The following is an 18,872-nucleotide window of genomic DNA, read 5'->3' as shown; positions in this document are numbered from 1 at the left end:
AGCATTTCCATGACTTAACACCCGGTTCAACCAATCATGTTGTCATCAGGCGCTTGGGGTACCTCATCAGTGTAGGTGACGGCGGTGTATGTGCATCGTCTGGTGGGCGTGTTTACTGGTGGCGGCCCCGGTGAAGTAACCGCGAGGTGTTAACTGACGGAAGGGCTCTCGAGGTCCCTGTCAGCCTGAGTCATCTTCCACTTTTTACCGCCGAGGGCCATACGGTTCCGACTCGGGCTCCAATGCCCACAGCAGCCGCCCTTATTGACGCGGCGAATGGTCTGAAGCCGTAAAGATAATTTTTTTTTACTTCCGAGGGACTGCGCGCCGGTTTTGATTTGCGAGTCGCAGTTTATCCGCACCGCTTGTTTGGAGCCCCGAATAGGTCCTGATGGAGCCGTTAGCTGCTGCTCATTGGCTAATAGTTTAATTAGGTCCATCTGGAGGAGGTAGAGCCGGGGAGGGTGGCCCGCTCCGAAGCTGCCCGGCTGGTAATTTGTCATCCCGCACCCGACGACTGGTGTGCCGACAGAGGGAAAACATGGGGAGGTGCACTGGCAGCGTGCCAGCGTCTCCCCACACACACACACACACACACACACACACACACATCACATCACTCTGGCTCAGCGTGATTCACTTTGTATCCTTTGATAGGAAGTCCCTTGGTGGAGATGCCCTTTGACCTACCATTAGCAGGAGCTTCAGAATTACTGTCTCACGTATACACACACACTGCATCACCGTCACTGGCGTCCCGTCCCATTTTACTGAGCGGGATGCTGGTTTTTTTAGTCCTTATTTCTCCTTCCTTCCGGATGTGCCAGTCACTTCGTAGCTCTGAGACCGCGCCTCGCGCGGGAAAATAGGTGTTTATCTGCAGGCGTGTGGGTGTATTTCCGTGTGTTCTGGAGGCAAGACAAGCACCAGGCGTCAGCGTGCCTGCTGGAGATAAAGCGCGCCACCCTGACAACTCGCCGATAAAGGTGAGCGCCTCTTTTAAAACCGGTGACGGGCGAGGCTTCCGCCTTCCGCTGCGTTCTGCGGTAAATAATGCAAGCTGTACAGTCTTTTACATTTTAAATGAAGGAATGTATATGCCACGTACTCTTATATCCCTGAAGCGCTGCCCACTTGTGCTGCGTTGCCCTACATTGAGTTCAGAGATGAAAGTAAAAAAAAAAATGTATTTATGATTTAGTTTTTTCTTACATTTCATCTGCATACATATTTACTATGGTTAAGGTGGTAGTAGCCTAGTGGTTTATTTAGTCCAGGGGCCACCAACCCTGGTCCGCCTTAGATCTTGCCATGTTCCACCACACCCCATTCAGTTTAAGAACTGGTCGATAATGAGTACCGGGGCGCTAAATGTCCTCTAGGACCAGAGTTGGTGACCCCGGATTTAATCAATATTAAGCTTAATAATAATAATTAGATGTTTCCAGATTGCTAGAAATAAAACTTACTTGCAAAATGAACTTCATATTACTTTCTTAAAGATCGTTAAATTCATGAATAAAAGCAGGCCACCTTATCAGTGTCAAATGAAATATTTTTCTCTATGAAAATGTCAATTTTTAGTGAGGTACTGCCTACAGTTTACTATGCTGATTTCACTCACTTTAACACATTTATACCAAAAAAGAACGGCCATCTATTTCATGATTCTGTCTTGATGGCGAGAAAATATTTTTACATCTGGTCCCCCGCTGCGAATGCTGACTTTGCTGCGCCGTCTTCTGCTGACGTTAGGCACCCCACTCTCTGGGTCAGGAGGAAAATGGACTTGTTTCAGGCAGCAACTGGACCTCAATGTCCAAGAAAGCAAGAAATGAATGTTAATATTGCAACGTGCCAACCACGAACAGACCTAAAACCGAATGAACCAATGGCCGAGGTGAAATAAGTCAGCTGACCGCCACTACACACTCGGCACGCCCGTGGCCTGGTGCTGTGGGTAATCCTGCTAATGTCCAAGGGGGGGGGGGCTCGGGGATGGCGATAAAGACGGGGGGCTGCAGCCGTGGGGAAATGATATCAGCTTCAATTATAGCAGGCAGCGGAGCGCTGCTCGGGCCGAGATGAGCTGAGACAGGTCCTCTCCCGGGCCCGGCCGCCGATAGCGGATAATCCCCCGGCACGGGCCGGCAGATGCAGCCGCAGGACGCAGTCAGGTGTGGCAGCTGCCACGCAAGTGCGTGTGGACACTGTCAATAACGCGGGTGCCGCCGGCCTCTCGGGGGTTCGCCTGATTGTCTCGCTCGCCGCTGATTGTTCCGTCTTTCCCGTGACCCGTGTCTGCAGGAGGAAGAAAACTTGACAAAGTTTTGCAGCGGAAATCATCAACAGTGACTGTTTTTTGGCTGATTTTACGCAGGAAATACTTGTTCAATGACGCTTGACCTCTGACCTCTGACGTCTCAGAATCACTGCTAGCATCTATTTTTTTTTCCTTGTGAGAAACACATCATTTTTTTGAGAGGAACGTGTCCCAACAGCCTGGTAGCTGCGGTTTTTCCTTGCAAATTTGATTGCAGTATATTGCAGCGTAGTTGCAACGTTGTAAAATGGTTTACGGAGGGCGGATTGTGTCGTTAAAATGTTTTAAAACATTTGATGGATGCACAATATGATTTTTTTTTTATATGAACTTTTTAAATGTTGAAATAATTGATTTATCGTCTGCTGGTTTGGTCCAGGTCTGTAAAGTTTTCAGTCGAGGAGATCGGAGTTGATGGGCTGTTATTTATTCTCAATTCTTGCGGAATAATAATTGAATAAATGGATATTACAATAACCAAGCAACATCCACTCATATTCATGCTGTGATGGATAAATTTGTGAGGTCACTGACCCAGGACTTATGGATATTATGGATAAATATGCATATTTCTACAGATACAGGCATTTTAACATCAGGTTCTACAAGGAGGAGCCAAAGCGACTTGCCCAACGGCGCCTTCTTTTCTCTAAATTTATTACACCGTGCGCTAGTCTACTAAATTCACCCCGGCGGAATAATAAATGTCCTTTCCCACTCGCCATTGATTTTCTTGTTCCTTTTACTGTCTCTGTGTAGATTGGATAATGTGTAATGTGGGGATAAGACAATTTGCCACTTTTCTTTTTGCTTCTGGTCCATTTTATTATGCAGTGGCCTTTTTTCTTATTTTACGGGGACTAATTTCTTACCTCTGTAGTCCCACTCTGTTCTAGTAATAATACCATGTCTCTCCATACTCTAAAAAGCATCTGGCGAATGAATAAATGTTTCTCTTTCCGCCGCTGCAGGAACGCACTTTTAATGGTTTCAAATCCTATTTTAAGGTCCTCATCTCTCTGTGAATAAATCAAATTAACGCGGAATATATTATCATTTTACCCTTTTTACCTTAAAACACACACACACGGCGAGACCAGAGAGGACAGTCTCTGGCCGCGTGGACGATTAAAGGGACGGCGCGCATGACATGAAGCGCATCAGCGTGATGTATGTGCCGTGAAACTAATTCAGTCACGTCGTAACGTAGTAGAGTACAGCAGTAGAGCTTCCATTCACAGTCTAGGCCGTGTTTTTTCCTCATTTGTTCGTCGTTAACCGGGCGCCATTCCTGTAATGCGGCGTAATTGGTGCAACTTCCCCCTTAATTAAAACCTGCAGAAAGTTGGTTCTCGGCAGAGGAGGGAAGGGCGCATGTGATCCGGCGGGTTTCCTTCTCCTGCGAACAGGTGCGCCCCTCCGCTCCGCCTGTCACTCGTCCCCCTTACCGCGGCGGGGCCCCGCCCCCTCATGCTCAGAGGGGCGTGGTGTGGCGTAGTGAGATATACACACGAACAGCCGTACGAATTAAAATCAGCATCACTGGCCTAGTAGACGTCTCACCTGTCTGCCAAGGTTTTAGTTCAGCTTGCTGAGATGCTGTGTGTGTGTGTGTGTGTGTGTGTGTCCTGTGAACTCTCGTGTTAAACGTGTCTCCTCTCCGACAGGAGGCTGTCAGGACTGCTGGGTTTCGCCCCGTCTTTGAGCTGAACGTCTCTGGCTCTGTAGTGTCTGCTTCTCGGCGGGACAGAGACGCTGTCTGACGGCGTCTGCTAAATTACCACCCCTGGTGGCTGTGAATTCGACGTGCCGCTACTATAAAACTGCACCGCGACCTCCAATAAAAGCTGGTCGCGCGTCCATATTAATCAAACAAATAGTGTATGGAATTAATTCTGCTCCATTTCTCATCTCTAGTTAGGAGATCCATAAAAGTAAAGACAAACTGGCAGAATCGCCCCGGGCAAATTTGACCAAATTTGGAGTCACGATGGAGGTGATTAAATTGTAATTCTTTGAGCAAACGAGGGGAAACCTATATCTCACTAGCATGAAATAATACGATTTAAGCCGGAAAAAAGCAACTTCAAATCATTTAGTGGAAAAAGGATCATTTAGTTGTAGTTTTGTTGAAAACTTCGCCTCGGATCGTTTCACATTTTCACAGCGTAGTTGTAAATTAAGTGTTTGTTCACGCCGTCATTCGTGGACTGAATCAAAAGGGGTGGTAGTAGCCTAGTGGGGTAACACACTCACCTATGAACCAGAAGATCCAGGTTCAAATACCATTTACTACCATCGTGTCCCTGAGCAAGACACTTAACCCTGAGTGTCTCCAGAGGGGGACTGTCCCTGTAACTACTGATTGTAAGTCCCTCTGGATAAGGGCGTCTGGTAAATGCTGTAAATGTAAATGTAATGAATTTCTGTGTAATGCAGGAAGGTACGTAATAAAAAAGAAACACTGAGTATTTTGCTGAAACCATTTTATTTGGTGTCCACTGCAGAGGGCTGAACAGAACCTAGGCGGGGGGGCCCCCGTGTTGGTTGCGTCGGGGACCTTGTGGCCTCGGGTGTTTCGGCGCTACCGCTTTGAGTCGTAGGAGATTAATTAAGATGCAGCCCGCTGACCGGAGCGTGCAGCTTTGGCCCCCGCGGCCCCTCTACTTTCGGATCTGATTACCTCTCTTATTGCCTCGAATCAAACGAGCCTTGCGTGCCAGCGCACTGTTGGAGTTTAATCCTCAAATCAGCGCTGCTGCAAGGGAACGAAGCCAAAAAAAAACGACTTTTACAAACCCTTCCAGGGTCGGGCGCACAGTTTCCAGCCACGGGGCCTCTTTAAGGGCCCTCAACTTTGTGCAGGTAATTAAGAAGAGTGCAAGATAATTGTTGGACAAAGTGGCCAGAAATATTTCTTCTGTGAAGAGTTTTGTACGAATACAACTTTGTCCGACACCAGTGGGACATTTTCAGGCCTTCAAGTTTTAGTCCAGGTGCAGTCTGGCTTGATATAAATCCCTCCTGTTTCCTTTTGTTTGTGAAATTCTGCATCAGAACCCTGTAGACGATGCGGTCTGGGGGTCGGACCCAAAAAAAAAGTAAGATTTGAGGAACTCATGAGTCTGGATACGTGTCCTAATACGAATGAACTTGAGGTATTGTGCTGTTGTCTGCCGGGCCCTCCAGCTTCCTTCCAACGTCCAACTTCCTGTAAGCGCCCTACGCTGGGCGGGTACCCGACCCAGAGTGACCCAGGATACCCATGGCAACCCGGTTAGGGGAAACAAGCGAAATGCTAAATCACTTTCAGGAACAGCGGGGTGTGGGTTTTTTTTTTTATTCATGCCACATACTGAAATGAAATAAAATAAACCGTGCGTCCTGAGTGTTCCAAGAATGCTAACATTTGTGGCGTTTCACCCTGCTGTGAATAAAGGAGAAAACACAGCTGCTGGTAAATTGTACCTAAGAGGAAACGCTGTAAAAACGTATGTACATTTTCCAGAAAAATGGGGCCTTTTCTCGAAATTTACCTTCTTGCTTCTAACCAATAGTAATAATGAATGTTGATATGAGGCCGTTTTTACAAATGCACCTCAGACTTTCATGTTTTAAGACTAAAAATCACATTTATGACAGTTTTACTGGATAAATGGCGCCTTTCAGAATTTCAGTGCGGTGCTAACAAATCGTCGACCATTCTTGTACGATGTAATGAATACAATAATCCCATTACAGTTTGGGGGAATTAATTACTCATTTGCAATGGATTAGTTTCTGTGTATTTCCTGCCTTTGGAAATAAGAAGCTGAGAAACTGAGGGGGTTACGGTGAGTCTCGCCCGACACCAGGTCAAGTCGAGGCGGATGAGAACGTCTCTCGCTGGGTGATCGCTGGGTGATCTGGAATCTCTGATCTGAAAGAGACCCCTGAAACCATCCCGTCCTGTAGTAAATGCACAGGCAAGCATTTGTCTCACAATGACAAAATCAGTCACTTTCACATTTCAAAAGCTTGAGATTAATTTGTGAATTTTTAAAACGCTTGTTAGTTTCTTTTTATTATATTATGACAGGTAAAACATTAACACTGACTAGTTCATATATTTTTCCAGCTATGAACTATAAACTGCTAATTCTTAAAATGGGGAATTAAGTAGGCATATTCAGGTGCTGTGCATGGAAAATTAATTGCATGCATTATCGCTTTTGCAGCCCATTTTTAATGCGCTTTCCGTCTCGGATATTTTTGGTTCCGTCTGCAGCAGCAGAGGTCTGGCAAGTGATTAAATGTCCTTGTAAGGACACATGGAGAGATAGGGCCTTACCTCCCTATTGTCATAGTCTATTAACTCTCCCCAGCACTAGCCCTCACACTTCCTCCCCCCAACCCCTGTTGGCTCTTCTTGTTTAGAGCTGCACAGCACCGCAATGTGGGTTTTTTCCCCCCCCTTTGCTCCTACGTCCTCAAGGCTTAGGCGACCTTCCCCGCTAGTCACTGACTGTCAAGCGTCAAATCTGCACACTCCGGGTCTACACGCAAAGACACATTCACACCAACAGCAGCCGATCCAACCCTGCCCGCTAGGTCAATGAGACCGTTGTAGGAACAGCCAGATTGTCTGCTGGAGTTTGATGGGAACTTGGCATCACTTTATTCACCCTTTCACATTTCCACGAGGAGTACATGAAAGCCAGGAGGTCCTTAGCAATAAATGCGCAATAATAGAAAAAAAAAAACTGCAAAGAAAATGTAGTTTCAGACATTTGTATTGTATTTCACTGAAGTTAGCATGTTAACTAGCTCGCAGCAGCGTTTCAGTCTTGTAATACCTATTTCTACCTCAAGAGGTGACAGTGAGCTAAAGTCTGATAGGCACTTAGTCCAACGGGTGGGTACTTATCTTCTGAATATAATCAGCACATTAACATTTCACTCTGCCCTCTAGTGGCCAGGTGGGCGGTGTTACGAGTGATTTAATGCCTACCGTAGTCTTGTTGCAACCTCGCATGCATGTGTCTGAGGAAAGTATGACGCCGCTGATGGGTGACCAGAACCTTTAGGTGAGATCTTGACATCTCCTGACCTCAAAACATCAAGGGATTATGTGTGATCAGCAATTGTGTGACATTTGAAAGGACATGCACAATGCTCTAATTCCACGCTATAATAGTATAATTACTGGAATTCTACGGAATTTCAGTCGAATTTACGTCTCTTTATGAAAGACATCTTATTCGTGCCTGGCATCGGATGTATACTTTTTTTTATTGTTATTCCTGCACGGAACCTGTGTCAAGCACAAGGAGCAGTTAAGCTTTATTATGATGGCTGTGATGATCCTGGCAGCTCATCCAAAAGAAATGTGCTTGTGAAAGAATAGCGGCCCTCGGGGCGACAGAACAATAATTACCAAGGCGGGGAGTGCGGGGAGCAGATGATAAAAATTCTCCCGAACGCAATTAATCGAGGACATTACCCGGCGTGCGGCGCCTCTTACCCCGAGTTAACGCGTAGCGCTGATGAGCACCCCTCCTGATCCCACCTTGCCGAGACTTGAGGGGGTGTCGCTCGTGAAGATGTCAGCTTGGAGGGAGGGTGGGCGCGTTTCCTCTATTCCCCCCTCCACAGGATTCCTCCAGTAACAGTGACGCTGCAGAAGGTCATTTAGAGAAGATCCAGGGGTGACGTCCCCAAGCTGTCTGCACTCAGCCCATATCTCATTATGAATTGGATCCTCTGCATTTGCAACACTATGACTGTATTGTTTATTGGTATATGCAGATTATTGGGATAAAATAGAGGGAACTGTGTCCTGTAGATCGTGGAAAACTTCTTACATAATTAGATATTCCATAGCCTGAACGATACTTTGGTTGTAATAGGTGTAATTTGGTTGTAACGGGGCAGTGGTGGCCTAGCGGTTAAGGAAGTGGCCCCGTAATCAGAAGGTTGCCGGGTTCTAATCCCGATCCGCCAAGGTGCCACTGAGCAAAGCACCGTCCCCACACACTGCTCCCCGGGCGCCTGTCATGGTGCCCACTGCTCACTCAGGGTGATGGGTTAAATGCAGAGGACAAATTTCACTGTGTGCACCGTGTGCTGTGCTGCTGTGTATCACATGTGACAATCACTTCACTTTATTAGGTGGGAATCCTGTGATATGTTGTAGTTCAACTTCAGATGGCAGTAAATCTATAAAATATCACCGTAAACTGGCCACGAACTTTGGAGCAACTTCGTAGAATACTTTATGCGCACTTCCTGGATGCACTGTCCCAGCTTTAATTGTCTGCTGGTCTCTGTGTTCCCACTTTCCATCTTTTTCCACTTTGTCCCCCACAGTGCTGTCCCCCTTGTGGCCCACATACCACATCCTGCCCTTCATTTATCTGGAAATTTCCGTCAGAAATATCTGCCATTTATTTATTTGACTTCACCGTGCAACAATTGTTACGTGCAGCAATAAGGCGAGACAATCAGGGAAGGAGCGCTGCATTGTGAAGAGGACCATCGCCCTGTTTCCTGATAACGCGGAGACTCGCGTCAATTCACACAAAAATGGACACATGGCGGCGAGCGGCAAAATCGGATCACAACATCGCGCAGCTTCGCAATAATAGCAAGTCAAAGAGAACCTTTCTCGCTTCGGCTGTTGTGAATCCCCCTCCCCAGCGCCGGGCCTTTTGCCATCGGAGTCATTGTTACGCCTCTCAGCGATGGAATTGGATTTTTTTTTTCCCTTTTCTCCTCAGCCTTTCTTCGTGCCACCAGGCGACTCCCCACTGCACAATGGGAGAACTTAATTAGTATATCAGAAGAGTGATACGCTCACAAAAGAGCCGTCCTGTCCCTCTAACCCCTCATTTCAATAGTAACGATAAATAAATGATCCCAAAAATAATAATACGCCGAATACTTTGTCCATTGAACCATATGATTTCTTCTTAATGAAAATGGCCTTGGTGGTACTGGCCCTAATGTGTGATTTCATTTGAAAAGAAGTAAAAATTCATATTCATGAATGACCTTCACTAACATTAACCTGAGCGTTTTTTTTTTCAATAACTTTTTTATTTTGTCCTATAGTATGTGTCGTATATTAGTGCATCTAATGGATGTACAGTCATGAAGCAATAAATATTATACATAAAGCATAAAATATGTTAGGCTCTTAAGGAAGGTGCACCTTTTTAGTTTTTCATTCTACATTCTATATAATATGTGACATTCGGATTATTATGATTATTATTCATGACATATTTATAGCTGTAAAGTACTTCTCAGACTATTGGATGGATTTTACTAGTTTTATTATTAAAGATATGGCAGTATAATATGTTGTGTGTGTGTGTAATATGTGGTTTTGATTTTTTTTTTTCCAGCTATGTATCCCACGGGAGTGAATTTTATCTCGGGTCAAGTCCTCTGGCGCTCCCGCGGTTACGGAGGTGCAGGCGGCGGACTGTTAACGCAGCATTTCCGCCCGCGCTCACGTTTGCTGACTGCTTTTTTCAGACGGGTGCGTTTGTTGGTTCCAGGCCACGCCGGGGCCATGCACTACAGAGGCGCGTGCTCCTGTTACAGCCTGGCCTTTATCGGGGTACAGGGGAACAGTGTGAACGGGGGTCTATTAAATATAAAAAAGGTCAAGTTTCTAATGGCTCCTTAAATACGTGAAAAAATGGAGGATAACTCTGTCGTTTCTCCAACCTCGGCTCTCTGTGTGCAATAAAACCAGATCGGCTGATTCTAAAATGGCTGCTATGGTTCAAGTGGTTGATTGAATGCCACACACACACACACACACACACACACAGTTCGTCAGTTGCTCTCGCTGTCACAGCAACACGTAGCGGCCTCTATAATCCGCGGTCTCCAGGCCGTGGCGCGTCACCGCTAAAATAGCTGCAATGAGAGCGAGGTGGCGGAAGGCTAAATGGAGGGAAGCGGCCGCTCTCAGAGGGCCTGTTAACCGCAGAGCTCGAAATCGCCCCGGAGAGGACGCGGAGACAAAGCGGACCGGACAAATCCCCTCCCCCCCGTGTTTTAACCATTAATACGAACGCTGTGAGCTTTCACCGCTGCATGGCGCCTGGACAAAATGGGACTTCTAGTGTCCAGTCCAGGCTTCGGCATTCCGGTGACCAGCTTTCCTGACCTCTGTTAGCAGAACACATACGGATCAAAGTCTGCGGGTCTCAAAAAAGTGCTCTGAAATCAGGAAAAAACTTTTTAGAAGAATTTGTAAAAAATGCAAATCAATCTGCTTCTCTATTTCATTTGGAATAAACCAGATTTGGGCAAATTAAATACATTTTTGTATTATTTTGATATGACGAGTTATATCCGGCTATCCGAGCTCTCAACCACAACACTACATAGAACTCCATTACACTCCAGCACTTTCACTTTCAATCACTCTGGACTCTTCGCACAAAATAACTGCGCTTTTTTCTCTTTGCACAAAACCTCTGCTCTTTTTACTCTGCTCTTTTTTTTTGCTTTTTTTATCTTATACATTGTCTTTCACTCATTTGCACACCTTCACCCTACCTGTTACACACATTTTATGTTAAAGACGTAAAAGTGTAATATTTGGTTATGTTTGCAATATTTGCATATTGGTTTTCATTGTATACTTGCAATATTTGTAATACTGCGGTCTATATCAGTCGCTAAAGCATTTCACTGCGTATCATACCGTGTATGACTGTGTACGTGACAAATCAAATTTGAATTTGAGAATTTCTATTTTGATTGCACAATTTTTTTTTTCTACAGGCAGATTGATTTGACATATTTATGTGATTTTTTTAGCACTTGGTTTTTGTGCTGCCGTAAATGATCTGCTACCAAGCACCAAAAGGTTTGCATGTGTTTTCAGCACATTCACCGCCAGTTGTTGGAATGAAATGCTTACAGAATGAATAGAAAACGAGTGTTAGGCTCCAACAAAGAGGAATATTGATTTGGGGTTTCTGCCTCCTGGAGTTGTGAGGTTCACTATTGACTTTGGAATATGAGCCGTGCGGAAGCGTATTAACCCCGGCCTGTTTGGGCGACTCGGCTCTGTGAGGGATAACTTCGGCGTGAACTTCACGAGTTCTTGTCGTTTCCGCTTCTTGTCTCCAAAATGATGTGTTAACGTGCCTCCATTTCTACGGAACACTTTTAACGTCATGACGTGACGTCTCCGGCGTTTCGCAGGTGTTTCAGGAACAGAGCCAGTTTAACAATCGGGGAGTCCTGGTTTGGTTTGAGACGACAAACAAGTGGAAGTGAAACTGAGGTGACATTGTCATTGTGAGACACTGCAGCACAGCACACGGTGACACGGTGAAATGTGTCCTCTGTATTTAACCACCACCCTTCGTGAGCAGTGGGCACCATGAGCAGCATGGGAGCAGCGTGTGGGGACGGGACCTTCATCAAGGGGACCTCAGTGTGTCACGTTGGCGAGCTGGCAGGGGAAGGAAGCTCAGAGGCGGGACATACTGGGAATAATGATTTATTAAACACAAAGGAAAAGGGTGCGAGGGCCAAAAACAGGGTCCGCATAAAATGTCACAGCTTCCGAATGGATGCTGTCATGCAGCATCGGTGGCAGGTGAGTGTCCAGCTGCACCTAATCGTGACGCACCTCAGCCTATAACCTTCCGATTACGGGGACGCTTCCTTAACCGCTAGGCCACCACTGTTGCATTACAAAAAGAATATCAAGGTTTGGACCAGTTGTCCCAATTAAACTCCAGTACGTTCCTGTCACGTCCAGGCACTCGTGGTGGAACAGCGCTCCGGAGGCTTTAAGTTCCTCGCCTAAAGTCCTTAAGCAAAGTCATTAATAACTCGTTGACGGTGGAGAGTCTGTTATTAAGACGAGTGGAGTGGTGGCGTGGAGGGTCATTACCGGAAGAGTGAGGTTCTTCTGGAGAACCGTGCAGCTCCTCATAGAGGACCCTGGCACAAAGCGAACCGCATTGGACCTGCGGTAAGAATGCACGGCATTCATTATGCATACAGGTCCTGGTAAATATTTTCTAAAATAGGCCCTTCAGCAGCGATGAATTCCTGTAGCTAAGATGTATTATTGATGCACGGCTAATTAATTATGAATGCATTGTAGATATATGGGACGCGCCGTATCCTTTTTTTAAGGGGGGGGGGGGGGGGTCACCGTGTATCCAGCTTGTTTCAGGCTTCTGAGCGATGATGATGCTGCAAAAATTTCCTGTTGTTGATTGCACACATTTGAACATGCTGCATTATAAAGTTGTAATGTCCCCGAGTGGACGCCCCATAAACCTGCGGGACGCCGAGTCACTGGGGGGGAACGAGGCAGTGTGTATGCACTGTGCATGGATTGTGTGTGTGTGTGTGTGTGTGTGTGTGTGTGTGTGTTCTCCCAGTGCACCTACTCTGCAGCTCAGAAGGTTTGTTAAATTGTGTTCCTGTGGTGAAAGCTGTTGCGGACCTGGTCCTCGAGACTTATCACGATGTGGAATTAAAGAGACGCCGCACGCCGCTGCGCCTTGCTTATTCCGCTTCTACAGGGTTTTAGAGACGGCCAATCAGGTTCAACGGCCCACGTCAAAATTCTTTCATTTAAGCACCAAATTGTAAAGAAAGTGGACGCAGCATCTAAAGTTCACGTAGCCTCCGCTGTGTACTGTGTTCCCATGTGTCCCGGGTGCCCCACCAAAGGAATGTCTGCCATTGAACTAGTGGCAGGGACGATGTAATTCATGTCCTCCTAAAAAATTATGAATTGTGCCATTTTTCAGAAAAGTGTACAGGGCAACAATAGAGTATTAATTCATTTACATTTACAGCATTTACCAGACGCCCTTATCCAGAGCGACTTACAATCAGTAGTTACAGGGACAGTCCCCCTGGAGCAACTTAAGGTTAAGTGTCTTGCTCAGGGACACAATGGTAGTAAGTGGGATTTGAACCCGGGTCTTCTGGTTCATAGGCGAGTGTGTTACCCACTTACCCACTACCAACGGCATACAAACACACATTGCTACATATAGTAATTAATTCTGAACAAATCATCATGTTGGCCCCATTACATTAATTAATATTCAATGAAGGCGGGGCCTGGAGATAGAAAAGTCCTTTAAACCGTAAACTTTGCATTAAAGAAAAAAACTGTGTATCTGTACAAAACGAAAGTGATCTGGATCGAACACGAAGGCGGAGATCCAACTGCGCTCTGGGGTCTCATTATTTTCTAACGCCTCGCGTCCTCCATTTTTCTTAGGTGAGAATTTGGATGGATTCGGGAAAAACTTTCCCAAGTGACTAAATGTGTGTACGTTTTTTTTTTTTTTTTTCCCACCATCTCCCCGGTCAATATTGTCCAGCATTTAAAAATACCCCACCTGAGTTCTGAACACATGTTCGTTCATTATCATCTGCATAAGAATGGCGCTTAATTGCAGAAAGCTTGTCGGCTGACAGGTGAGTAATTAAAGTGGACGTCTGTCCCGCCCCGCGTCTCTCACCGCGGCCCGGCGTGGCCCTGATCGTCCCTCACTCCGCCCGCTTTATCCATCCGTCACATACGGAAGCACCTTTCTGTTCTTCAAACCGCAACACACCACATGACCGGGCAGCGCACGTCCACAAGGTCATCTGCCGGATCCAGAAACATCACCTTCGCAACCGGAGACCTCGGTACGGACGCATGGAGCAGCAGCAAGAGACTGAAGAACGAGCAGAAAACGCCTGACACAGACACAGAGAAATACTGGATATGTACTAGATATTCGAGGTTCATGCACCGCCAGTTAAAACTTTACCTCCGAGCACGGAGAAATAAAAACAGATTTATTCATTTAAATAATAAAGACCTTCATAGCTTCTCTGCACACTCAAGGTGACCAGAGGAACTACTTCAGGAGCAAAAATATGAAACGTGTTTTATTTGCTTGCTCCTTTATGTGCCTTCAGTGAGAAGCAGTTGGAACTCCTGACTGGTGGCGCAGCTCTGAGGGAACCTCCACGAGCAGCTGGGACTCTAACCTGCTGAGACACACACACACACACAGGGACATACATAAACATACACGGCGCCGCCATCACTCACTTCAGCAGACAGGCTTATACGCAGGTGCTGAGGCTACACACACACACACACACACACACACGCTCAGTTTGTCCACAGCTGTCCTCTAATGCGATGCTGAACCTTGACATGATCTCAGCTGTCAGCGGCGTAAAGATGAATGATTTCGGTCCTGAGCCGTGGCACGGGAAGCCGGGGGGGGCACATCACACCAAATTATTCACGCGTTTTGTCATAATCACTGTTTCACTTCGCGTCTCTTTACTTTATTATCGCTTTTTTTTTTATTTACGGCAGATACGTACCGTCGGCAGGTGTGTGTGTGTGTGTCAGTGTGGGGGACGGGCCGGTGGGGACACATGCTTCCAAGCCGCTCCTTAATCTTCCACAACATAATCAAGAGCCTTTCATCATCAGGCCACGAATTAGACAAGACTGTGAATTATGTTTGATGGCCGTGCTTTCACCTCTGAGGGTCCTTCATATCTTCATATCGTGCGGCCGCGAGCCCGGCAGATGCGCGGCTCCTCCCGCGTCTTCCCTTAATTAAACAGCCTCATAAATCTGTGTTAGGAGCGTTCTTCCTGATCGCCCCGCCGGTAGCGAGGTGGGGTCCAATGCTGTTCCAAGTGATGATGAGCTTAATAAGACAACTACTGTATGAGGCACATTGTGGGATTCAGTCTTGACACCAATACATCGCTCGCAAATGAAAATCGATGTCGATACTCGTTTTAAATACGGATTCATGTCTGAGTATCAATCCTTTTTTTTGAAAAGCCAGGCATGCCGTAAACTTCCTGCCCTGTTCGTTTCCATCTAAATGTCGGGATTTCGCATCTGTGTCAGGAATTAGACCCAACACAGGAAGTGAACCCAACATGACTCTGTTGACTGTGTTCATTTCAATGTTTAACTAGTACTCGCAATGAAATAAAAATGAATGCACAGCCAAACACGGCCTCAGCATTTATTTTATATACAACAGCCTAATAAATAAAGTGAAGTGATTGTCACATGTGCTACACAGCAGCACAGCACACGGTGCACACAGTGAAATGTGTCCTCTGCATTTAACCCATCACCCTGAGTGAGCAGTGGGCACCATGATTAACAGACTGACCTTGACATGAATTGACAGGCGTACGTTTTATTGAGATTAACGCAGATTAATACAGTGGAAGTGAAAAGTCCATTTCACCTGCGATGAGGTGTGGCTGAATGCAGTGAATATGGATTATTCCGAATTTTTCCTCAGTGCCGTGAATCCGACGAGCCCCATTGGAACGCGCCACGGCACCATCATTCAAAATCCAGGCCTGACCCTCAGCGTGACCAGAAATGATGTATTTAACGCATCACCAGCCCCTGACCCTCCTCCAGCACCATCACCGCCACGTCCCTCCTCCTGCCTTCTCTTGATGGTGATGGATGCCAGCCGTTGCGGCTGTGAGTGTTGTAAGGAAGGCTGTCTGCAGGGGTTCTGCTGAGGCAACCTTGGCAACAGTGATGATTGGCAGCTGATGGTGACTCGGCGTAAAGGAACGCCCCCCGGGTCCTCTGGACTGTGATGAGAGCCTTGTGTAGGTGGATGGTGGTGGAACAGCGTGTCACGGGGAACCGGGAGGTCTTGATTAAACTACAATGGAACGTCACCATCCTCCACCGCCGTCTGTGTTTTCGCTGGTTAAAGTGACTGGTGCCAGTGGAGGCAGGTAGGCTAATGGTACCCCGTTGGTATCGTCACCCTAATGGCACCTTACTGCATACTGAGGGGCAGTGGTGGCCTAGCGGTTAAGGAAGCGCCTCCGTAATCAGAAGGTTGCCGGTTCGAATCGCGATCCGCCGAGGTGCCACTGAGCACCGTCCCTACACGCTGCTCCCCGGGCGCCTGCCATGGTGCCCACTGCTCACTCGGGGTGATGGTTAAATGCAGAGGACAAATTTCACTGTGTGCACCGTGTGCTGTGCTGCTGTGACAATCACTTCACTTCAGGGCAGCATGATGGGTCACGACGACGTTCTCGACTGGCCCACATTGTTGGGTATTTAAGTCCCGTATTACCTCTATTTTCCTTTTACTTTATTGTAGTCAAGCTAATTACAGCCAGAAATTCTATTCCGTTTTTTTGGGGGGTAATTTGCTGTAAATCATAATCATTTGTATTAAAAACACGAACACCTCTGTAATGGGCATAAATGCGAGAGTGTAGTTGCTGTCAGAAGCTGCCGTCTAGACAGCACAACGGGGTGAGCGAGACACGGCCACGTTTTTTAACACATGAAATACTTGCAATTAATCTTATCGATGAACATGAACAGCCCTGTTAATGCCCTTACCCATCGCCCCTATAGTGTTTACCACCTGCACACACACGCAGGGACTCGGGGACGGACCGGGGTCACGCTTCGTGACCTTTTGGTCGGGGTGGCGAGGGCGAGGGAGAAAAACAAGGCATTTACTTCAGCCTCCGAACGAGGGGTCAGAGTGCAGCGCATAAAGTGGCAGTAATGATGTAAACACACACACACACACACACACACACACACACACACACATCGCTGGCAAGGTGTGTATTTACGATGATTAATGAAATAATGGGTCGTTTTATGCGCGGCTCGGTTTACATGCCGGGGGATTAAGACGGCGAGCCCCATTCAAACCTCCCAGACAAGATATTTTAATTGCTGCTTTTGATAATGAGGCTGCGGCGTGATGGGAAGAAGAAACATCAAAGAGCGACGCACACACACACACACACACACACACACGACTGATAGCGCTCGATGGCGACAGGCATTGCTTGGTTGCGGGGAGCAGAAATGAAGTCGCCGCCAACTTCATCCATCACGTTGCGGTTACGGCGCAGGGGAGAGGCGGGAAAAGGGAAAGCAGAGCGAATCAATTACGCCGAACAGAGCTTACAAATACATTAATAATAATGGCCGCCAGGACAACAGAACACGTTTCATTAGTACTTTTGTTGGTTGTCGCCGCTCCGGCACCTGCTAACCATTTGAAAGCGTGGCAAACGAATTCCCTGATCTGAGACAGGTGATGGAAAGATAAAGAAGGAGCGGGGAAGGGAGGCTTTTTTTTTTTTTTTTTTTTCTCCTTCTCCTCCTCCCTTCTTCTTATTCTCTTCCACTTATAGACCCGCGCGCTCAGGAGCCCCGGTGTTGTCAAGGAAACAAGTGCCACGGCGACACCTTAATCTGAGTGGAGCGTAATTGGAAAAGTAAGAGAGATACGTCTTCATATCGGGATATTTGAAGTACGGCTTCCGCGGGGGAACGCGAACACTCATTACCGCGTTATTGTACGGCAAAATCGAGATAACGAGCGCCGGTGCGCTCACGTGCGCGGCCGGGCGCCGGAAGGGGACAATTCCGCGGCGGAGTTTAAATTGAGGGAATCTGGTTTAACTTGCTCGGGCTGCGAACGGCATGACTCCACTTATTGATTGATTATCGGCTGAGGCCACAGTGGGATTATCGGGACGTGGATCGACCACAACGAGCCAATTCTGATTTATACAGTAAACCAGAATATCTGAACCAACGTAAACATGCATAAAACACCACAAATACAATTTCAGTTAGCGCAAGTTTTAACATTTTACCTTAAACCATAAAGAAGATTGTAGAACGTGTTGTGCACTGAAGGAAGTGGAATAAGATGGAATAACGAGCCCGCAGCGGCCTGTCCGGATCCAAAACGGTGCAATTTTACCACACTCACTGCATCAGGGAAGCCAGCAGCGCACCCCTCACATGCACTCTTCACCCTCCTACCATCCGGAAAATGGTCCCGAAGCGTTCGGGTCCTCACTGCCAGTTCGGGCCCTCATCAGAACAGACACACAACACACTACCTTTTACCTCATTATCTATTACAGCAGTATTTGAACTGTTACTACAGAAATTGCGCTCTTTTGGCGTCTTCAGGATTCATTTCATTGGTTTAGTGTCTGTCTGCTTTGTTGTCTATGTGTGTTCTCTACAGTTCGACTTAAATGTTACTTTTGTCTGCACTTTTTGTGCAGGTTTGTTTTGTCGCACACGGTCACTTTATGTCAGTACGTAACGTTGTGTAACGTTTCGTTTCACTGTGTACCGTCTAACATGTATGTAGCTGAAATGTCGATAAAGCTCAACTTGAACACGAGTTTTGGTTTATGAAGGCTGAAGCCGATACGGAGCTTCTGATTGGTCAGAATTTGAACACCTGCTTCCTTGAATTAAAGCCTATTCGCTCAGTATCCAACTGTGAGACGGAAGCAGATATATTGACTGATGGAAAATTTAGGGTGGCTGTTAAGAAGTGTCCCAAGTCTTTAGTCTAAAAAAACGTTTTTGTCCCCTTGTGCTAGATTTTCTTGAATGTACTTGAATGTAGCACGTAGGACTTTTAATCATACACAACAATGTACTGGGGTGGTAGTAGCCTAGTGGGTAACACACTCGCCTGTG

The 18,872-nt window shown here is 46.7% G+C and overlaps 1 protein-coding gene across 3 annotated transcripts in view; it reads left to right on the top strand.

The window, feature by feature from the left end:
- adarb2 (adenosine deaminase RNA specific B2 (inactive)) overlaps positions 1-18,872 on the top strand; it is a 110,321-nt gene that overhangs the window by 8,931 nt on the left and 82,518 nt on the right. Inside the window, exon 1 of one of the 3 annotated variants that reach the window (XM_028968684.1) lies at positions 864-986. The exons of the other annotated variants lie outside the window; for them this stretch is intronic. The gene's annotated coding sequence lies outside the window, so the exon portion shown is untranslated. Of the gene's footprint in view, positions 1-863; positions 987-18,872 lie in introns of those variants that run through there. 3 annotated transcript variants of the gene reach the window in all.

This window comes from Denticeps clupeoides, chromosome 2 (genome assembly GCF_900700375.1).
Source record: "Denticeps clupeoides chromosome 2, fDenClu1.1, whole genome shotgun sequence".
Classification (NCBI taxonomy): Eukaryota; Metazoa; Chordata; class Actinopteri; order Clupeiformes; family Denticipitidae; genus Denticeps; species Denticeps clupeoides.
Note: the sequence above shows the minus strand (reverse complement) of the source record. Positions and strands in the feature narration are given on the sequence as shown.